At 37.0% G+C, this 21,417-nt stretch overlaps 1 pseudogene; it reads left to right on the top strand.

Annotated features, from left to right (window-relative positions):
- Positions 1-1,672: 1,672 nt before the first annotated feature.
- LOC110207896 (ubiquitin-like FUBI-ribosomal protein eS30 fusion protein pseudogene) lies at positions 1,673-2,073 on the top strand (annotated as a pseudogene).
- The last annotated feature ends 19,344 nt before the right edge of the window (positions 2,074-21,417 follow it).

Below are 21,417 nucleotides of genomic sequence, written 5' to 3' on the forward strand. Positions count from 1 at the left end.
ATTTTAATCTTTATGAAATATGATAGATATGACACATATACATATGACCAAGTTATGTAGAATTTATGGGTTCCATTTCACAGGGTTGGAAAAGTCATGTTGTAGGGGAAGGAGTGGAAGAATATAAGGACTGGAGGGAGTGAGCAGCATGCTGGAGCCAGCTTGAACAAGCCAATTTTTAAATTCTCAGTATGAATATTTATACCTAGGAAATAAGCAAAATCTACAAACCAAGGCTTGATGTGTTGTTTTAGTTATTGTCTAGACTTAAGAAGTGACGGGGAAAATGTTAATAATACAAATTAAACTTAAGGTGCATTATATATAAATTATAAATGTATATATAAATTTATAAATTACATGTACACATATATGAATATATAGATATATACACACACACATATGTATGTATATATATAATTTTTCCCCAGAGAGCTGTCTGTTAAACATTTACCAGAATACCTGTGGAGAGAATCCAGCTAGTAAGTAGAAAGGAGAATTGGCAGTAAGATTGGAGATAACAGGACTTCACTGGCAATTTTTCTCACCTGGTGCCTCGGTGTGGGTGGTTTGGGTCAGGGACAAACAGTATACAAAGACCTGTACCTCACTGCCATCTCTATTTCTTTCTTTTGTATAACTGTATGATATGTAAGGGAACCATTTACTAGGAATAAATTAGTCATAAAAGTCATGCTTCTACATTTACTAGCCAAATGACCTTGGTAAAGTCCCTTGATATCACTGAGTCCACTTCCTTTTCTATAAAAAAGGGATAAAATGTTCATACCACCTACCTCACATATTTGAGGAAAGTACTTTGTAAACTATAAAGCATTTGAGCAATTGTTCACCCCCATTTTTGCAACTGATTTTTTTTAATATAAAAGTCTAATATCAGTCAATAATCAACTGGCATATATTAAATATCTACCATGTGTGAGGCACAGTGTAAAGCACTAGGGATATAAAAAACAAAAATAAAAATCTACTTGACTTCAAGAAATTTACATTCTATTAGTCGAGGCAACATACATACACACACAATTATAGTATATAAGGAAGAATCAAAGGCGATTGGGAAAGAAGGAGACTGGCATCTTAAGTGATTCTAAATAAGAGGTGGGGCTGAGGAGAGATTGAATAATGGTCAGATTCCAGTAATTTCTTGGGTGAGTTCTCAAAGATATTTTGAGGTCTGCATTTGTAGCATGGTCATTTGTTGTCTTCTAACTCATGACAGAACAAGTTTCTGGCATAACTACCAGATAAAGTCTTGCTAGGTATTCTATGGTTGCTAATTTTTTTGCAGCTTGTAATGATGTGCTGCATAATTTTTACTGTTTATTTACACAGTCTTCAGTGATTTTCAAATTTGCTCTCCTTAAAAGCTCCTCTTCTGAATTTTCTGGTGCCATTGATTTGGTCCTGAACTGCTATCTTAAATCATTCTATTTCCATAAACAAAACCATATCTTTGATATTTTGTTGGCATATTAGTGGCTGAGTTCATGCAGATGTTTCTTATGGACAGCCTATTGACTCCAGTCTTGGAATTTAGTCATTTTGCAGTCTTTATCCAGAAGAAACCATTTTCAGTTTCTTTCAATAAATCCAAAAGCACTCTCTCTCTTTCTGGTCTCCATCTTCGCCGCCGCGGAAGCAGGCCTAGCGTGGCCGAGTCGCCACCATGCAGCTGTTTGTCCCCGCGCAGGCTCTGCACACCCTCGAGGTGACCAGGCAGGAGACCGTCGCCCAGATCAAGGCCCATGTGGCATCCCTGGAGGGCATCGCTCCCTAGGACCAGGTCCTGCTTCTAGGTGGCTGCCTGCTGGAGGATGAAGCCATCTTAGGGCAGTGCGGGGTGGAGCCTCTGGCCACTCTGGAAGTGGCTGCTTGGATGCTGGGAGGTAAAGTCTATGGCTCTTTGGCCCAAGCTGGAAAAGTGAGAGGTCAGACTCCCAAGGTGGCCAAGCAGGAAAAGAAGAAGACCGGGCGTGCTAAGAGGAGGATGCAGTACAACCGACGCTATCCACCTTTGGCAAGAAGAAGGGCCCCAATGCCAAATCCTAATCACCTGGTACTTTCTGTCTGTCCCCCAGTAAAGCCGCTACGACTCTAAAAAAAAAAAAAATCCAAAAGCATAAAGGCATTGTCAGCCTTTATTCTATTCAGGAAGGTGATATTTTCCTGTTCAAAATTTTTCAGTCAAGAGTTGTGTCCAACTCTTCATGACCCCATTTGAGGTTTTCTTGGCGAGGACACTAGAGTGATTTGCCTTTCCTTCTCCAGTTCATTTTTACAGATGAAGAAACTGAGGCAAATAGGGCTAAGTAACTTCCCAGGGTCACACATAGCTAATAATTGTCTGAAACAATTTGAATTCATAAAGATGAGTCCTTCTGATTCTAAGTGTAGTGTTCTATCCGCTGTGCAACCTAGCTGCCCCTTGAAATGCATTTATGTGTATTTTACCTATTTTTAAACTCTTTGAGAATGTCAGTGAACTCCCTTCCTCCTTTCGGGGAAATAAGAATTTAACTTTGTCTTAGAGTGATGAATCCTGAGTTTTGTTCATTTCTTTGGGTTTTTGTTGGGATATTTTTCATATCAGTCATAGCCCATTTTGTAGGTCTGAATCTGTATAATGTTACAAAGGCATTAATTGATTTGAACATGTTCTTCCCTTTCAGGTTTGATTTCAAGATCCTGCAAAATGTCTTAACATATTCAGTCAAACCACAGCCTTTCCCTTCATATTTTTATGTTAGATTTTTTTTTTTTTTGGCCTGGAGGAGAACAAGGTATTTGTAAATGTCAACTCCATCCAATAGTTAAGTTTCACATCCAGATTCAAGCTTTGAAACCTCCAGTTACTGTCTTTCTTTGACTTATGCTAAAATTTTTACCTTTAAAAAGGCCACATGACTTGATATTGTTGGAGAATGATTCATTCCATTGAATGAAAGAGGTGCATGTAGTGTTTTCTCAGTGCACTTATTTAGTCTGTGTCATTCACGTACATCAAGAGATGTACATCCTTTAACTTGTAAGCCATGCTTAATTTTATTTGGGTGAGATAACAGTAGATTTAAGATTAGGCAGAACTTTAATGAGCTTAATCTATCTCCCTGAAAAAGGTCATACTTCATATCAAACTTTATGCTTTTTACTTTACTGGATTGATGCCATGGTTTAGTGAATAGCTTTCCATATGAACATAAAATACTCTAGCATTCTCTTTTTACCTTGTTCTATCGTGCATATTTCTAGTCCATGAATAAGCCATAAGTACAGAACTGAGTCAAAGATTTGTGATAAACAATAGAGTATAAGTCTTACTGTACTTCCAAAAAGATTGTTCAATAATTATGAAATCAATAATCTTATTGTATTTCCAGAAAGGTTGTTCAATAATTATGAAATCAATAATAAGTTTCTCATCTTAAATCTCAGATTTTTGGCATAATCTTTTGGCTCCTCAATAATGTAGTTTACTTCACAAGCGTTCATAGATTATTTTTAGTGAAACAAGCTGCAAATATTTTGCATAAAATACAAAAACATGGGGGGCGGAGCCAAGATGGCGGCTTGAAAGCAGTGACTTGCTTAAGCTCTCCCCCAATCCCCTTCAAATACTCATAAAAAATGGCTTTAAACAAATTCTGAAGCAGCAGAACCCACAAAAAGACAGAGTGAAACAAATTTCCAGCCTAAGACAACCTGGATGATTGATCAGAAAGGTATATCGCGCCGGGCTGGGAGCACAGCGCAGTGTGGGTACACAGGCTTCAGGGAACCTGGAGCAGGCCTCAGAGGAGTGAATCAGGGGCAAAAGTGGAGGTTTCCAGACTCCTCAATCCACTAATACCAAAGACAACTTAGGAGGTCAGTGGGAAAAGTCTGTTTCTGTCGGTGCTGAGAAAGGAAGGCGGGGTCTCAGCTCCATTCCCCAAGAGCGTGGCCCTGGGGGGAACAGCTGCTTCCCGAGCTTCCGGCCCACAGACTGAGGGAGAATCCAGTGGCTGATCAGAGAGAGATTGCAGGGATCTCTTGCTTTGCCCTTGTTTGGATCTGGGTCACAGTTCTGGAAGGCGGTGCTGGGATGAGGAGGAGCACTGGCATGGTGGTGCTTGTAGTGGCTGTAGAGAGGAACCCTTCCTCACAGTTTCAGGACAGAAAGGAATACCTGTGCTCACAGGCCAGGAAAGGGGTAAACACCTCACCCCTTATCATACCACCTTGGAAGAACTGAAAATTTACAGGTCCCTACAAGTATCTCTGAAAACAGCTGTACAAACCCATGAAGCTTAGGACAGTACATTCTCCGCATTGGAAGCAGACTGTTACCTTAACAAAGAGTTTAAAACTCAGGTAATTGGCTGGGATCGTGAGCAAGCAAAGCAAAAAGAGTCAGACTATATTATCTTACTTTGGTGAAAAAGAAGATCAAAATATACAACCAGAAGAAGACAAAAAAGTCAAAGCTCCTACATCCAAAGCCTCCAAGAAAAATATGAATCAGTCCCAGGCCTTGGAAGAGCTCAAAAGGGATTTTGAGAAGCAAGTAAGGGAAGCAGAGGAAAAACTGGAAAGAGAAATGAGAGTGATGCAAGAAAATCATGAAAAACAAGTCAACAGCTTGCTAAAGGAGACCCAAAAAATACTGAAGAAATTAACACCTTAAAAAATAGCCTAACCCAAATGGCAAAAGAGGTCCAAAAAGCCAATGAGGAGAAAATGCCCTAAAAAGAAAAATTGGCCAAATGGAAAAGGAAGTCCAAAAGACTACTGAAGAAAATACTTCTTAAAAATTAGAATAGAGCAATTGGAAGCTAGTGACTTTATGAGAAATCAAGACACTGTAAAACAAATCCAAAAGAATGAAAAATTAGAAAACAATGTGAAATATCTCATTGGAAAAACAACTGACCTGGAAAATAGATCCAGGAGAGAGAATTTAAAAATTATTGGACTATCTGAAAGCCATGATCAAAAAAAGAGCCTAGACATCATCTTTCAAGAAATTATCAAGGAAAACTGCCCTGATATAGTAGAACCAGAGGGCAAAATAGAAATTGAAAGAATCCAGATCTCTCCTGAAAGAGATCCCCAAAGGAAAACTCCTAGGAATATTGTAGCCAAATTCCAGAGTTCCCAGGTCAAGGAGAAAATATTACAAGCTGCCAGAAGGAAACAATTCAAGTACTGTGGAAACACAATCAGGATAACACAAGATTTAGCAGCTTCTACATTAAAGGACCGCAGGGCATGGAATATAATATTCCAGAGGGCAAAGGAGATAGGATTACAACCAAGAATCACCTACCCAGCAAAATTGAGTATAATCCTTCAGGGGAAAAAAATGGTCATTCAGTGAAATAGAGGACTTTCAAGCATTGCTGATGAAAAGACCAGAGCTGAATAGAAAATTTGACTTTCAAATACAGGACTCAAGTGGAACATGAAGAGGTAAACAGGAAAGAGAAATCATAAGAGACTTATTAAGATTGAACTGTTTACATTCCTGCATGGAAAGATGATATTTATAACTCATGAGACCTTTGTCAGTATTAGGGTAGTTGGAAGGAAAAAAATTATATGTATGTATATATAGATAGATAGAAGGCACAGGGTGAGTTGAAGATTAAGGGGTCATATCTGGAGAATAAAATTAAGGGATGAGGGAGGATTATACTTGGAGAAGAAGAAAGGGAGAGGTAGAATGGGGTAAATTATCTCACAAAAAAATAGAAAAGTTTCTTACAGTGGAGGGGAAATGGGGGAAGGTGAGAGGGAATGAATTAATCTTATTCTCATAGGATTTGGCTTAAGGAGGGAATAACATACACATTCAATTGGGTATGGAAATTGTCCTACCCTACAGAAAATAGGGGGAGAAGGGGACAAGAGAGCAGGGGGATGATAGAGAGGAGGGCAGATTGGAAAAGGGTGTAATCAGAAGTAAATACTTCTGAGGAGGAACAGGGTCAAAAGAAAGAACAGAATAAATGGAGGGCAGATAGGATTAAGGGAAATAGAGTTAGTTATTCACAACATGTCTACTGTGGAAGTGTTTTGCATAACTGCACATGTACAACCTATATTGAGTTGCTTGCCTTTTCAATGAGGGTGGGTTGTGAGGGAGGAAGAGAGAAAATTTGAAACCTAAAGTTTTAAAAACATATGCTTAAAAAAATGTTTTCATATGCTATCAGGAAATAAGAAACACAGAAATGGGGTACAGAAGTCTCTCCTGCCCTACAGGAAAATAGAAGGAGAAGTGGATAAGAGAAGAGGGGAGAGAAAGAAAAGAGGACAGACTAGGGGAAGGGATATTCAGAATGCATGACATCTTGGGGTGGGGAGAGGGGTGAGACAGGGTGAAAATTTGGAACTCAAAAACTTGTGGAAATGAGTGTTGAAAACTACAAATAAATAAATTTATATTTAAAAAAATACAAAAAACATGGAATTAAATTACATTTGAAGGAATCATTTGTGATATCTTTTAGCCATTTATATATATATATACATACATATATATATATATATATATATATATATTTCTGTTAAAATTATGAAATCAGACTTGCATCAGAGAAGATGGTGAAGTGTTTTAAACACAATCACAATCCATGTGCTAATTTGAGCGTTTGAAGCAATAATTATGGATCTTTTTTGGCCTTGTGATTTTTCTGGTTTGAGGAGAAACTAGAGTTTGTCACCTCACTTTACGTTAATACTATATTGTTTAATACATTAATGATGTTCAAGTTTTCTATCTCTTATTTAACATAACTTGTGTTTTAGTTGTGTTGGACTTCTTACAACCATAGAGATGACTAAGAATTTTCTATATCTTCCATATTATAGGGTGTTTTATTTTTACCTTCTATTTCCTTTACTTCTCACCTTCCACAGTACAGTTTTTGATTGATATCAAATGCTTTTGTTCTTTGAGTTACTTCACATTTTTGCTTTGCCTGGACCTTTTTATGTTATTTCCTACTGCTAATTAATCAAATGTGGATTTTGTTTGTTTGTTTGCTTATATTTTGGCTAGGTAATTGGGGTTAAGTGACTTGCCCAGGGTCACACACTAATAAGTGTTGTGTGTTATGTGTCTGAGACCGGATTTGAACTCAGGTCCTCCTGACTCCAAGGCGGAGCTGTATCCACTGCACCACCTAGCTGCCCCAAAATTTGGATTTCTGATAAGCTTTTTTCACCAGATTCCATTCCAAATGTTTCTTTGTTGTTCCTTCCATTAGGACAGGTGAAATTCAAAATTTCATTTATCTGTAACACCTAGATATTCATCTAATGTTTTTTTTTAAATTAAAAAAAAACTTTCTGGAGTTACTTCTGCCATAATGGTGTGTGCTAAGGAGTATTCCTTAATAGTTCAACCTTTCTTCTCATTGTTCTTACATTGGTAACAGCCACCATGTACATTGTATTATTCAAGTCTTGAAAGGTTTTTCCCACTTTTCATAACTTTTAAAGCAGAATGCATTTGTCCATAATAGTAATAGGGAACACTTAACTGTTTTTAGAGGTTACTCATATTTTTATATAATTGGTTTGCCTGATGGATTTATGCCATCAATTTCTGAAAAGTACCTTTTAAAATCCCAGTCTAAATACACCCATTTCCTTTTCAAAACCATTTGACAAAGGTATTGTTTTTGTTGTCTCTTTTGTTTTTATACTAAATTCCCAGAGTTTCCATTAACTGATGATTTTAATGACTACTTGGGGCTTCAGGTTTTTTTCTCTTCAGATTTTAGTAACTTCCCAATTTTTTTTTATTTTCCCTAATCTTGGGTTAGAAATAAAGTAATTTTTTTTTCCTACAGTTATTTTGCACCAGTCAGGAATAGCTTATGGGATGTGAAGATCAGAATAACAAAAAGAAATATGAAACCATTGCTTATAACTATAAGATATGTTTCCAGTTTTGTGGAGGATAGAATAATGGGTAGAAGACTGGCCTTGAAACCAGAAATAATTGGGTTAAGGTCCCACTTTTTAAATATACTGGCTGTGTGAACAAGTCACTTAACCCTTCGAATCTCTAGGCAACTTTCTGAGATCATAAATGCAGAAACGGTACCAAATGGCATTGGTTGAAGAAGTTTCCATAAGCATACACTGATAAAAAGACATTTAGTCTTTATCTCTTCAGTACTGGCACATAATGAAAGTTTTCACACCTTCAGTCCATGAGAATTTGGGGCTTGCCACTTTAATTGTCAGTACCATCTATATTGAAGCATTTACAACATATCAGGTATTGATATTTCTGATTTATTTGGGCTTATTTTGCCTTTTTCTGATATCAGGACAGATAGAAATACCTCATCCTCTGCAAAATTCCTTGTCATTTTGATCCCCATGATGATTTTTATAGATTAGCCTAGAACTCTGTCACACTATTTTTGACACTTGGAAGCAGTTGCATCATATTTATGAGGATATTAAGCCAATCAATGGTATTACCATAGTCAAATTCACTACCATTTGAAAGATTTTGCCAGGCCATTACAGCTACCATAATGGCCTTAGAGTGTATAGCCTCATAACCTATAGTACCTCACCCTGGGTAACATTCCCATCTCCTTCCTCCTACAGGAAAGTAGCTTTAACTTTGAAGAAGTGATGTTGATGATGATGTTGATGATGATGATGATATTAATGTTGATCATTATCATGTTGATGGTCATATGGACTGAAGTGATTCAGTAAATAATTTTGGACATGAAATCTGGAAGAACTGAGTTTAAATTTGACCTCAGACATTTTCTACTTCAGACATTTAACAGCCACTTGGTGTTTGGCAAATCATTAACCTCTGCCTGCCTATAAAAGGGGGATATGGTAAGGTATCAGGGATCAAGACTGTAAAGCACAGATTGGAATTGCACTGACAAATAAGAGGGCAGGGAGGGTATCATAGGCATGTTAAGTAGCACAAGCAAAGGTGTAAGTGGAGGAAAGTTCAGTGATGTTTAGAAAGGAATGGTGAAGTCCAAGTGGGATGGAGTGTACATTATGTGGAGAGACAGAGTATAATGTTAGTCTGGGAAGGTAGGATACTGCCAGACTGTGGAGAGTTTGGATACTATCAGTCAAAGTGCTTTGAATTTTACTTAGTAGGCAGTAGGGAGTCACTGAGATTTTTTTAAACAGGTAAGGAAACGACCAGATCTTTCTTTAAGGAGGATAATTCCGATATTTTTCAGAGCCTCATTAAATAACACTTATTCCAGAAAATCTGGTCAAGATTTCCTTGACTTCCACAGCCCAGTAATCTCTCTTTTTTCTGATCTTATAGAATACTTATTGTTGGCCTCATGCACTTGACATACAAAATGCAGGTTCCCCTTTTCAGTTATAGCTTTGTGTGTATATGCCTTATTCTACAAATAGACTTACGATTACTGAAAGCTTTTAATAAAAAATGGATGTTCTTCAATCCAGAATTCTGCCCTTAAGGGGAAAGACTATGTCTCATTGAACTTCGTTGTTGTTGTTTTTGTTGTTGTTTCTAATTTATTTATTTTTAGTTTTCAACATTATCTTTCATAAGATTTTGAGTTTCAAATTTTCTCCCCCTCTCACTTTTTCCCCCCGGCCCTGAGATGACATACAATTCAACATAGGCCTTACATATTCATTCATGTTAAGCAAATTATCCCATTAGTCATGATGTAAAGAATAATTAGAACTAATGGGAGGAACAACAAGAATGAAGCAATAAAGCAAAACAACAAGGGAAAAGGAGAGCAAATAATATGCTTCTATCTGCATTCAGACTCTGTATTTCTTTCTTTGGGTGTGTATAGCAATTTCCATCATGGATCTTTTGGAGTTGTCTTAGATTCTTGCATTGCTGTGAAGAGCCAAGTCTATCAAAGTCAGTCATCCTGTATTGTGGCTGTTACTGTGTACAATGGTCTCCTGGTTCTGCTCATTTCACTCTGCATCAGTTCATGTAAATCTTTCCAAGTTTTGTTTTTTTTTTAAGTCTGCTTGCTCATTATTTCATATAGCACAATATTATTCCATTATATTCATATACCACACCTTGTTTAGCCTTTCCTCAACTGATGGGCATCCTATCAATTTCCAAATCTTTGCCACCACAAAAAGAGCTGCTGTAAATATTTTGCACATGTGGGTCCTTTTCCCATTTTTATGGTCTCTTTGGGATACAGACCTAGAAGTGCTATTGCTGGGTCAAAGGGTATGCACAATTTTATAGCCCTTTAGGCATAGTTCTAAATTGCTCTCCAAAATGTTTTGATCATTTCACAACTCTAACAACAATGTATTAGTGTTCCAATTTCCCACATCTTCTCCAACATTTATCATTGTTCTGTTTTGTCATGTTAACTAATCTGATAGATGTGATGTGGTACCTCAGAGTCATTTTGATTTGCATTTCTCTAATCAATAGTGATTTAGAACATTCTTTTCATATGACTATAGATAGCTTTAGCTTCTTACTCTGAAAACTGCCTGTTCATATCCTTTGACCATTTATCAATTGGGGAATGACTTGTATTCTTATAAATTTGACTCAGTTCTCTATATATTTGAGAAATAAGGACTTTATAGGAGACACTGGCTGTATTATTTTCCTCAATTTTCTGTTTCCCTCCTAATCTTGGATGCATTAACTTTATTTGTGTGAAAACTTTTCAATTTAATGTAATCAAAATTTTCTATTTTGCATTTAATACTGTTCTCTATATCTTGTTTGGTCATAAATTCTTCCCTTCTTCATAGATCTGAAAGGTAAACTATTTCTTGACCTTCCAGTTTGCCTATAGTATAAGTCTTTATATCTAAATTGTGTACTTGGTATAAGGTGTAAAATCTTGGCCTATGCCTGGTTTCTGACATACATTTTTTCCAGTTTCCCTAGCAGTTTTTTTTTTCAATAAATGGTGATTTCTTATCCTAGAAGCTGGAGTCTTTGGATTTACCAAATAGTAGATTGGCATAGTCATTGACTATTGTGTCTTGCATACCTAAGGCATTCCACTGATCTACCATTCTATTTCTTAGTCAGTCCCAAGTAGTTTTGATGATTGCTGCTTTGTAATACAATTTAAGATCAGGTACAGCTAGGCCACCGTTGTTTGCATTTCTTTTCATCAGTTCCTTTGATATTCTGGAATTTTTGTTCTTCCAGATGAATTTTGCTATTTTTTTCTAGTTCTATAAAATAATTTTGGCAGTTTGATTGGTATGGCACTGATTAAGTAAATTAATTTAGGTAGAATTGTCATTTTTGTTATATTAGCTCGGCCTACCCATGAGCAATTGATATTTTTCCATTTATTTAGATCTGACTTTATTTGTGTAAGAAGTGTTTCATAATTGGACTCATATAATTCCTGGGTTTGTTTTGGCAGGTAGACTCTAAAATATTTTATAGTGTCTACAGTAATTTTAAATGGAACTTCTCTTTCTATCTCTTGTTGCTGGGCTTTATTAGTAATATATAGAAATGCCAATGATTTGTGTGGTTTTATTTTATATCTTGCAACTTTACTAAATTTGTTTATTATTTCAAGTAATTTTTTACTTGATTCTCTAAGATTCTCTAGATATATCATATCATCTGCAAAGAATGATAGCTTTGTTTCTTCTTTGCCTATTCTAATTCTTCCAATTTCTTTTTCTTCTCTAATTGTTACAGCTAACATTTCTAGCACAATATTGAATAACAGTGGTGATAACGGACATCCTTGTTTTACACCTGATCTTATTGGAAATGCCTCTAGTTTTTCCCCATTCCATATAATGCTTGCTGATGTTTTTGATAGATGCTATCTAACATTTTAAAGAAGACTCCATTTATTCCTATGATCTCTAGTATTTTTAATAGGAATGGTTATTGTAGTTTGTCAATTTTTTTCTGCATCTATTGAGATAATCACATGATTTGTTAATTTTGTTGTTGATATGGTCAACTATGTTGATAGTTTTCCTAATTTAGAAGCAGCCCTGCATTTCTGGTATAAATCCTACCTAGTCATAGTGTATTATCCTTAAGATACGTTGTTGTAATCTCTTTGCTAATATTTTATTTTAAAAAAATTTGCATCTATAGTCATTAGGGAAATTGGTCTATAATTTTCTTTCTCTATTTTGGCTCTTCCTGGTTTAGGTATTAGCACCATATTTGTGTCATAAAAAGAATTTGGTAGGTTTTCTTCTTCACTTATTTTCCAAAATAGTTCATATAGTATTGGAATTAGTTGTTCTTTAAATGTTTGATAGAATTCACTTGTAAATCCATCTGGTCCTGGAGATTTTTTCTTAGGGAGTTCATCGATAGCTTGTTAAATTTCTTTTTCTGAAATGGAGTTAAGTATTTGATTTTCTCATCTATTAATCTGGGCAATTTATATTTTTGTAAATATTCATCCATTTCACTAAGATTGTCAAATTTATTGGCATACATTGGGGCAAAATAACTCCTAATTATTGTTTTAATTTCCTCTTCCTTGGTGGTGAATTCACCCTTTTCATTTTTGATGCTGCTAATTTGGTTTTCTTCTTCTTTTTTAAATCAAATTAACCAAAGTTTTATCTATTTTTTTCATAAAACCATCTCTTAGTTTTATTTATTAATTCAATAGTTTTCTTAATTTCAATTTTATTATCTCTCCTTTGGTTTTCAGAATTTCTACTTTGGTATTTAATTATGGATTTTCAATTTGTTCTTTTTTCCGGCTTTTTTGGTTGCATGCCCAATTCATTGATTTCTTCCTTTTCTTTTTTTTTTTCATGTAAACATTTAGAGATATAAAACTTCCCCTAAGGACTGCTTTCACTATGTCCCATAAGTTTTGGTATGCTGTCTCATTATTGCCATTCTCTTGTCTGTTTTATATGAGATAATTTACCCCATTCTACCTCTCCCTTTCTCTTTCTCCCAGTATAATCCTCTCACCCCTTAATTTTATTCTCCAGATATAACCCCTTCATCTTCAGCTCACCCTGTGCCATCTATCTATCTATCTATCCATGTATTTTTCCCTCCAACTACTCTAATACTAACAAAGGTCTCATGAGTTACAAATATCATCTTTCCATGTAGGATGTAAACAATTCAACTTTAATAGGTCCTTTATGATTTCTCTTTCCTGTTTACCTTTTCATGCTTGTCTTCTGTCTTGTATTTAAAAGCCAAATTTTCTATTCAGCTCTGGTCTTCTCATCAAGAATGCTTAAAAAGTCCTCTATTTTACTGAATATCCATTTTTCCCCCAGAAGGATTATACTCAGTTTTTCTGGATAAGTGATTCCTGGCTGTAATCCTATCTGCTTTGACCTCTGGAGTATTATATTCCAAGCCCTTTGGTCCTTAAGCTGCAAAAATTTTGTGTTATCCTGATTGTGTTTCTACAATACTTAAATTGTTTCTTTCTGGTTGCTTGCAATATTTTCTCCTTGGCCTGAGAACTCTGGAATTTGTGCTCCTCTCCCAGCCCAGTGCAACAGACCTTCCTAATCAACCATCCAGGTTGTCTTGGGCTGGAAATTTGTTTCACTCTGTCTTTTTGTGGGTTCTTCGCTCTAAAATTTTTTTAGAGCCATTTTTACAGGTATTTGGAGGGGTTTGGGGAAGAGCTGAAACAAGTCACTGCTTTTACTCTGACATCTTGGCTCCGCCCCCCCACTATTGTCATTCCCTTGGATGAAGTTATTGTTTCTTTGATTTGTTGTTTGACCCACTCATTCTTTAGGAGAGAGTATATTGTTTCCAATGAATTTTTAGTCTATCTTTCCATGGCCCTTTATTACATATAATTCATATTGCATCGTGATCTGAAAAGGATGCATTTAATACTTATGCCTTTCTGCAATGGATTCTGAGGTTTTTATGCCTAGTACATGGTCAATTTTGTGTAGGTGCCATGTACCACCAAGAAAAATTCAGTTTTCTTCAGAGGTCAACCATATTTAACTTTCCTAAGATTCCATCGATATCCTTAACTTCTTTCTTGCTTATTTTGTGGTTAGATTTATCTAGTTCAGAGAGGGGGAGGTTGAGGCCCCCCCACTAGTATAGTTTTGCTGTCTATTTCTTCCTGTAGCTCCCTTAGCTTCTCCTTTATGAATCTGGCTCCTATAACACTTGGTGCATATATGTTTAGTAATTATATTACTTCATTGTGTATGGTACCTTTTAGCAGGATATAGTTTCCTTCCTTATCTCATTAGATCTATTTTTTTGCTTTGTCTGAGATCAGGATTGCTACCCCTGATTTTTTTTTTGTTTTTTTTTTTTTTTACTTCAGCTGAAGCATAATATATTCTGCTCCAGCCTTTTACCTTTATTCTGTGTGTATCCCTCTGCATCAAATATGTTTCCTGTAGACAACATATTGTAGGTTTATGGTTCTTAATCCACTCTGCTATCCATTTCTATTTTATGGTAGAGTTCATTCCATTCATATTCACAGTTATGATTACTATCTGTGTCTTCCTTTCCATCCTATGTCCCCCTTATTTATGCTTTATCCTCTCCTTTTTCCCTTTCCCTCCACAGTAGAGTTTTTCTTTCGACCGCTGTCTCCCTCAGTCTGCCCTCCCTTCTATTAGCTCCCTCCCTTTTCTTTTCCCTTTAACCTTTCTACTTCATATAGGGTAAGTTAGATTTCTATACCTAACTTCTTATGTTATTCCCTTTCTGTGCCTTTTCATATGATGTAATTTATCCTGTCTGCCTTCTCCTTTCTTCTTCTCCTAATACCATCCCTTTTCACTGCTTAATTAGATTTTTTACCATCACATCAAAGTCAGCTTAAACCCATGCCTACTAAGTATACCCTTTTTTAAATGTCATAATGACATGACAGCTCTTAAGCATTACAAGTGTCATCTTCCCTTGTAGGGATGTAAACTGTTTGCCCTTATTACTAATATTTTTTTTGTTATTGTTTTTTCTTTCCTGTTTAGCTTTTTATTCTTCTCTTGAGTCTTGTATTTGAAGGCCAAATTTTCTGTTGAGCTCTGGTCTTTTCATCAGGAAGGTTTGGAAGTCCCCTATTTTGTTGAATGTTCATCTCTTCCCCTGAAAGATTATGCTCAATTTCACCAAGTAGTTAATCCTTGGTTGTAATACAAGCTCCTTTGCCTTATGGAATATTGTGTTCCATGCCCTCCAATTTTAATGTAGAAGCTGCAATGATCCTGAGTGTGGTTCCATGATATTTAAATTATTTCTTTCTGGCTGCTTAGAATATTTTCTCTTTGATCTGGTAGTTTTGGAATTTAGCTACTATATTCCTTAGCATATTCAATTTGGGATCTCTTTCAGGAGGTGATCCGGGGATTTTTTCAGTGACTAATTTACCCTCTGGTCCTACGACCTCTGGGCAGTTTTCTTTGATGATTCTCTGAAGAATGTTGTCCAGGCTCTTTTTTTCATCATGGTTTTCAGGTAGACCAATAATTTTTAAATTGTCTCCCCTGGATCCATTTTCTAGGTCAGTTGTTTTATCAATGAGGTATTTTATGTTCCTTGTATTTTTTTTTTCATTATTTGTTTCTTTTTGACTGATTCTTGCTCTCTCATAGAGTCATTAGCTTCCACTTGCCGCATTCTAATTTTTAAGTTGTTTTTTTCTGTTAGATTTTGTATGTTCTTTTCCATTTGGCCAATTCTACTTTTTAAGTACTTGGTTTTTACAGTTAATTTTTTCCTTCCCTTTTCTAACTATTGACTCTCTGTTTCATAACTTTCATTTGTTTTCCCAATTTTTCTTCTATCTCTATTATTTGACTTTTAAAATCCTTCTTGAGCTCTTCCAAGAAGGCTTTTTGGGCTTGAGAACAAATCGTATTCTCCTTTGAGGTTTTGTATGTGGGTATATTAACAATGTTGTCCTCTTCTGAATTTGTACCTTGATCTTCTCTTTCCCCAAAATAGGAATCTGTCATCATTTTCCATTTCTGCTTTTTGTTTATTGTGTTTGCCTATTTTCTGACATAAAAACAAAACAAAACAAAACTGTTGAATTTTCCTGCTGGAGCAAAGGGGCCACTTACCCAAGCTTCTTTTCCTACTCACTGGGGCCTTGCAATTGAATGTTTGGGTACTGATCACCTGAGCCTTACACAGGGATATTTCACTGCTGGTAGATTTCTGTTAGCCTGGAGCTTTCCTTCTAGAGTTGTGCTTCCCAGAGTTGTGCTGAGGTACTGGGCAATTTCACTGCTGGAGGACGCTGTTGCCCATGGTTGTTTTCCAAGCTGGTGTCTACCAGTTTCCCTTCCTGTACTGAGGCTCTCAGGGATCCTGGCATTGGCACTTGCCTGTTCCACCAACCTGGGTCTCAAGAGCTCTCCCTGCTATGCTGAGGTGGGGCTTGGCACTGGCTTGCTCCAATCCTGTACTGCTTCCCCTCCCCCCAGAGCAAGAAAGGCCTTCCTTGTTAATTCTCCAAGCTTCCTGGGTTACAAGACTGCTGCGCTCTGTCTTTTTGCTGACTCAAGGTTTTTCATGGGTTGATATTTCCTGGGCTTAAAGAGGTCAATGCGGGAAGGTGAGAGTGACTTACTTCTTACTCTGCCATCTTGGCTCCAGAAGTGGAACCTGAACATTGTATACAATGTATGCAATGTTTACAGTGTGTAGTGAGGGCAGGGAGGCACTGCTGTTCTTGTCTTTGTGTCCAACCCATGTTTAGCCTAATGCCTTGCACATACTGAATTGAATATCCTACAGCACTTCACACAGTCTGCAGATCCTTTTTTCAATGTTTTTATAAATTCCTTTTTTCAGATCCTTTTTTTTTAGGCTGATTATTTAAGTAATATAGGGAGCTTCCAGTGAGGACATTCTTCTACCAGTACAGGTCAGCAGCATCTCTGCAATTTATGGTCCTAGAGAATTTGAACACACTGTACATTGACCCTGATATCATGATGTTATTTGGGTTCTTTTCAAATTAAAAAAGACAGGTTAAGTGACTTGTGGTAGGTCACACATCTAGTAAGTATCAGAAAAAGGATAGACAGATCATTCTAACTCCAGGACCACAGTTCTATTCACTGTTACACACTGTCTCTTGTCTGAAAGATAGTAAAAATAATAACAATAATAAATATTTGTGAACTTATTGATTAATTTTAACTAGGAGACTACTTTTCTACCTGAAGAAGAGCTTTTAATGATAGACATGTCAGACCAGATAGAATGGGAGGATGAGACAGGCTAGATTTTTCTTGTAAGCCGTGTGGCTGAGCCATAAATGATAAACAGTTTGCTGGTCTATTAGATGATGGACTTTCTAACAGTAACAACACATGCCTTTTGTGGTAGTGAGCTCCCTACCATTGGCAATGTTTATACTGAAGCTGAATGATCAGGGATGCTAAACAGAAGATTTTGAATTAAGTGAGAAGGGTGAAACAGATGACCTCTAAGGTCCATTCCAATTCTGACATTCTATTATTCTACAATTTTATGATTCTAGTCATTCCTAATTAGATGCCAGAGAGGAGCAACCTTCACTCATTACACATCCTCGTTAGGTTTGAACTCTGGAGCTGAGCTACAAGGTTGCCTGTTATGTTGCCAATTACCAAGGCCCTTGCCCACTTTCACCACCCCCCTCCTCTCTTCCCTCATGCACACACAGTCTGGGCCACATCCATGGTAATGAGATGGGTGAATTGACTTTCACTGGGCAGACATGGCTGGTAGCTTGACCTTCCCCCAAGTGATGTGGACATGTGTCACAGCGGGAGACAGTGGGGCCTCGGGCTGGTGACCAGCTCTGACTTCTGATTTATGGTGAGGACCATCATAAGTTATTATAACGTGTCACTTGCTTAGTCTTAAGCAGTGGTTTTAATCCTGGATGACAGGTCATGAATGATAAGCAGCTGTAACTCCAAAGTTTCCCTCTGTCACAAATGTCAGACAGGCCAAGAAATCTTGTCCCTGAGGCAAAACACCAGCTACTGATTCGTAGCCTAATTTAAGACCAAAACTTTCAACACAGGGCATCAAACTCAGTTGAACCATTACCTGGTAGAGAAAGCAATGGTTTGAGTATTTCCCCAACCCTGTCCCACCTACTCAAAAAAAAAAAAGCATGGATTAATTTATTAGATTAGCTAGTTGCTAGCTTGAAAGACACAAAGAACAGGACCTGTTCTTAGAATGTGTAATTTGACATTTCTGGGCTTCCAATCAAAGACTCAGGCCCAAATCCTATACCTAAACACAGTAAGTGACTGCCTACAGACTGATCTTAACAATAATACAGCAAAAGCTCCCCGTGATCAGATATGTTCCCACAATCCCATAAAATCCCTGTGCTATCAACTCCAGTGTAGTTGGAGTAGTGTGTGTGTGTGTGTGTGTGTGTGTGTGTGTGTGTGTGTGTGTGTGTGTGTCTCTGTGTGTGTGTTTGGGACAGCTATGATTGAAGAATTTATAGAAAGTCTGAAGCCAAATTAAGGGGGATTTTGAATGCTTAACTAAGACATTCGGATTTGATTCCATAGGCAATAAAGAACGATCTAAAAGAATGACAAAAAGTCAGATGATTAGATTAAATGAGATAATATTTGTGAAATGCCTCATAGACCTTAAAATTCTGTTATATAGATGTCTATTGCTATTGCTGTTATTATTATTATTTAACCTAAAATGAACACTGTATTGAAGGCCAGTATGCAATCTAATCTAGGTTACTAAACTTACCACCACCACCTGTAGTAAGTGCCTAAAATAACATACCAGGACCAAAACTATAGGTTCTACAGAGAAAGAGACTTTTAAACCTCCTGAAGTTATGGAAGTATTATATACGTACATACCTACATACATACATAAAGAAGTATTATGTATGTACATATGTATTTTGGTGTGTGTTTGTGTGTGTGCATGTGTATGTATATACAAATATATATGCATAAGTATATGTATTTGTGTATATACACCCATATAAATAGCATATATATATAAAGAGAGATACATACATATATGTTTATATCTGTGTATATATAAATATTTGTATTTACGCAAACACATGCTTGTGGAGCACCTGTGGCAGCAAAAACTTAGTGGCCCTTAGAAGGCAAATATTAGTATGGTAAAATGTACATTGATTGGCAACATGGCTGATATGGAAATATGTTTTGCGTGATATCACATGTATAATTGCTATCATATTGCTCACCTTCACAATGGATGGTGGGTGTGGGTGGGAAGGAGAGAATTTGGAATTCAAAATTTTTTAAAAAAGAATGTTAAAAATAAATTAATTAAAGCAGCAAACTTTGCCATAGACCATCTGCTCTTTAACTACTAAAAAGCCATTTCCTAGGTGAGGAAAAAATAATTTTGAGAAAGGATGATCCCTACTGGAGATTCCTACTTGAAAGACAGAGTGTAAGAGAAAGTATTTTTGGCCTCACGACTGATAATTATCCCGGCCTGCCACCAAGTTAATGTGACCTTGGGCAACTCATTTAACTTTGCTGGATCTCAAGTTCCTCATCTGTAACAAGGTGATTGTACAAGATAATCTCAAAGGTACTCTTAACAAACTCTTAACTCTTCACAAAAAGTCTCTACAGCAAGAAGATATTTGGACTACAGTTTTCCAGTCAGACCCCTCAGTTTCCTTAAATAACCTCCTTATCATTTAAATTTGACATATATGTAGCACATGATTCCCAGCCTAGTTCAGAGACCCTATGGCTCTCAGAAGCTTGGTGCTCAGGCCCCAGAACATCTCTTCATCACTGTCGTGCCAAGGCCAGAGGTCAGAGAGACTCCACTGCTATCCCTGCTGTGGGCTTGCCCGGTCCCCACATAGCCATCCTGCTGACACAATTCCTTGGTCAAGAGCTGATGGGAGACACAGTCACTGTCTACAAATACATGAGGGTGAGGCTATAAAAGGACAGAGACCAATTATTCTCATTAGTCAACAAGGACAGAGCAAGAGCTAATGGGGCTTCAGAGGCAACAGAGGGAAAATTTAGGTTAATTATTAGGAAAAACTTTGGAATTGTTAGAATAGTTAGGGCCCTAAAAACAATGTTTCTAGGGAGGAGGCAGAATCACCTTCACTTAGGGGTATTCAAGTCAAGATTGGGCTCCCATTTGTCAGGGAAGTTTAAAGGATAATTAAATCAATGCCACTGCAGAGTACAGGAGGAACAGGCTCCAGGGCCACTTTCTGAAATCTAGAGCTCTATTACTGAGCAGAGAGAAGCACAGTTTATCTTACCTCTAGTAGCCACGACCCCATGAAGATGATTTATTCATATGGAAACCACCCCAGTGGGTGTACTCTAGCCTAGCTCATCCGCAAAAGTAGATAATCCAAGGGCAGCTACGTGGTCCTGTGGATAGAGCACTGGGCCTGGAGTCAGAAGGACCTGAGTTCAAATCCAGCCTCAGACACATAACACTAGCTGTGTGACCCTGGGCAAGTCAACCCCATTGCCTAGCCAAAAAAAAAAAAAAAAGGAGATAATCCAAAAGTCATTTCTCTCAGATTAAGGGGCAATTAAGATAAAAAGTTTTGACCTTGTTTTCAACTTGCATTTTATTTTGTTAAGTACACAACACATTATGGAGACTTTTTTGAGTCATGACTGGAACACAAAGGAAAGGTAAAACTTTGTTCAAGAGAAACAGGACTATGAGAACGACTGGGGAAGAAGCAGCTAGGTGGCCCAGTGGACAGAATGCAGGCACTAGAGTCAGGAAGACTCATCTTTGTGAGTTCAAATCTGGCCTCAGACACTTACTAGACATATGACCCTGGGTAAGTCACTTAACCCTGTTTGCTTTAGTTTCCTCGGCGGGAAAAGGAAATGTTGAATCACTCTAGTATCTTTGCCAAGAAAACCTTAAAAGGTGTCATGTAGAGTGGGGTACAACTGAAAAAAAAAATGACTGAACAACAACAAAAGAAAAGAATTAGCACTATTAAGCAAGAAGGTATCCACTGAAGTGGAAATCCATAGACTCAGAGGTGGGAAGATGGTGGAAAGTATTTGAATAAAGATAAAAGGAGAGTGAAACAAAATTGATTTCTTATAGAAGAGGGATTAGACATAGTTTGTGTCACTTTTTAGGGTAGAACTAGAAATAGGGAGTGAGATTTTGGATTAATATAAAAACAAATATTCCAAGAATTAGAATTATTTGAAAATGTAATAGTTTGCTTTAAAACATGGTGAGTTCCCAGTCTTTGAAAGCAGCCATAAGATTCTAAATGGCCATAAGTCAGAGATGCTATAGGCTAAAAGAGCTTCCAGTGGGTAGATAAAGTGGGTGGCTTCTGAGGTTCCTTCTTCTTTTTTTTTTTTTTTGGCTAGGCAATGGGGTCAAGTGACTTGCCCAGGGTCACA

The sequence above is a fragment of the Phascolarctos cinereus genome, unplaced genomic scaffold, assembly GCF_003287225.1.
Source record: "Phascolarctos cinereus isolate Bilbo 61053 unplaced genomic scaffold, phaCin_HiC Scaffold_4;HRSCAF=312, whole genome shotgun sequence".
NCBI classification, from domain to species: domain Eukaryota; kingdom Metazoa; phylum Chordata; class Mammalia; order Diprotodontia; family Phascolarctidae; genus Phascolarctos; species Phascolarctos cinereus.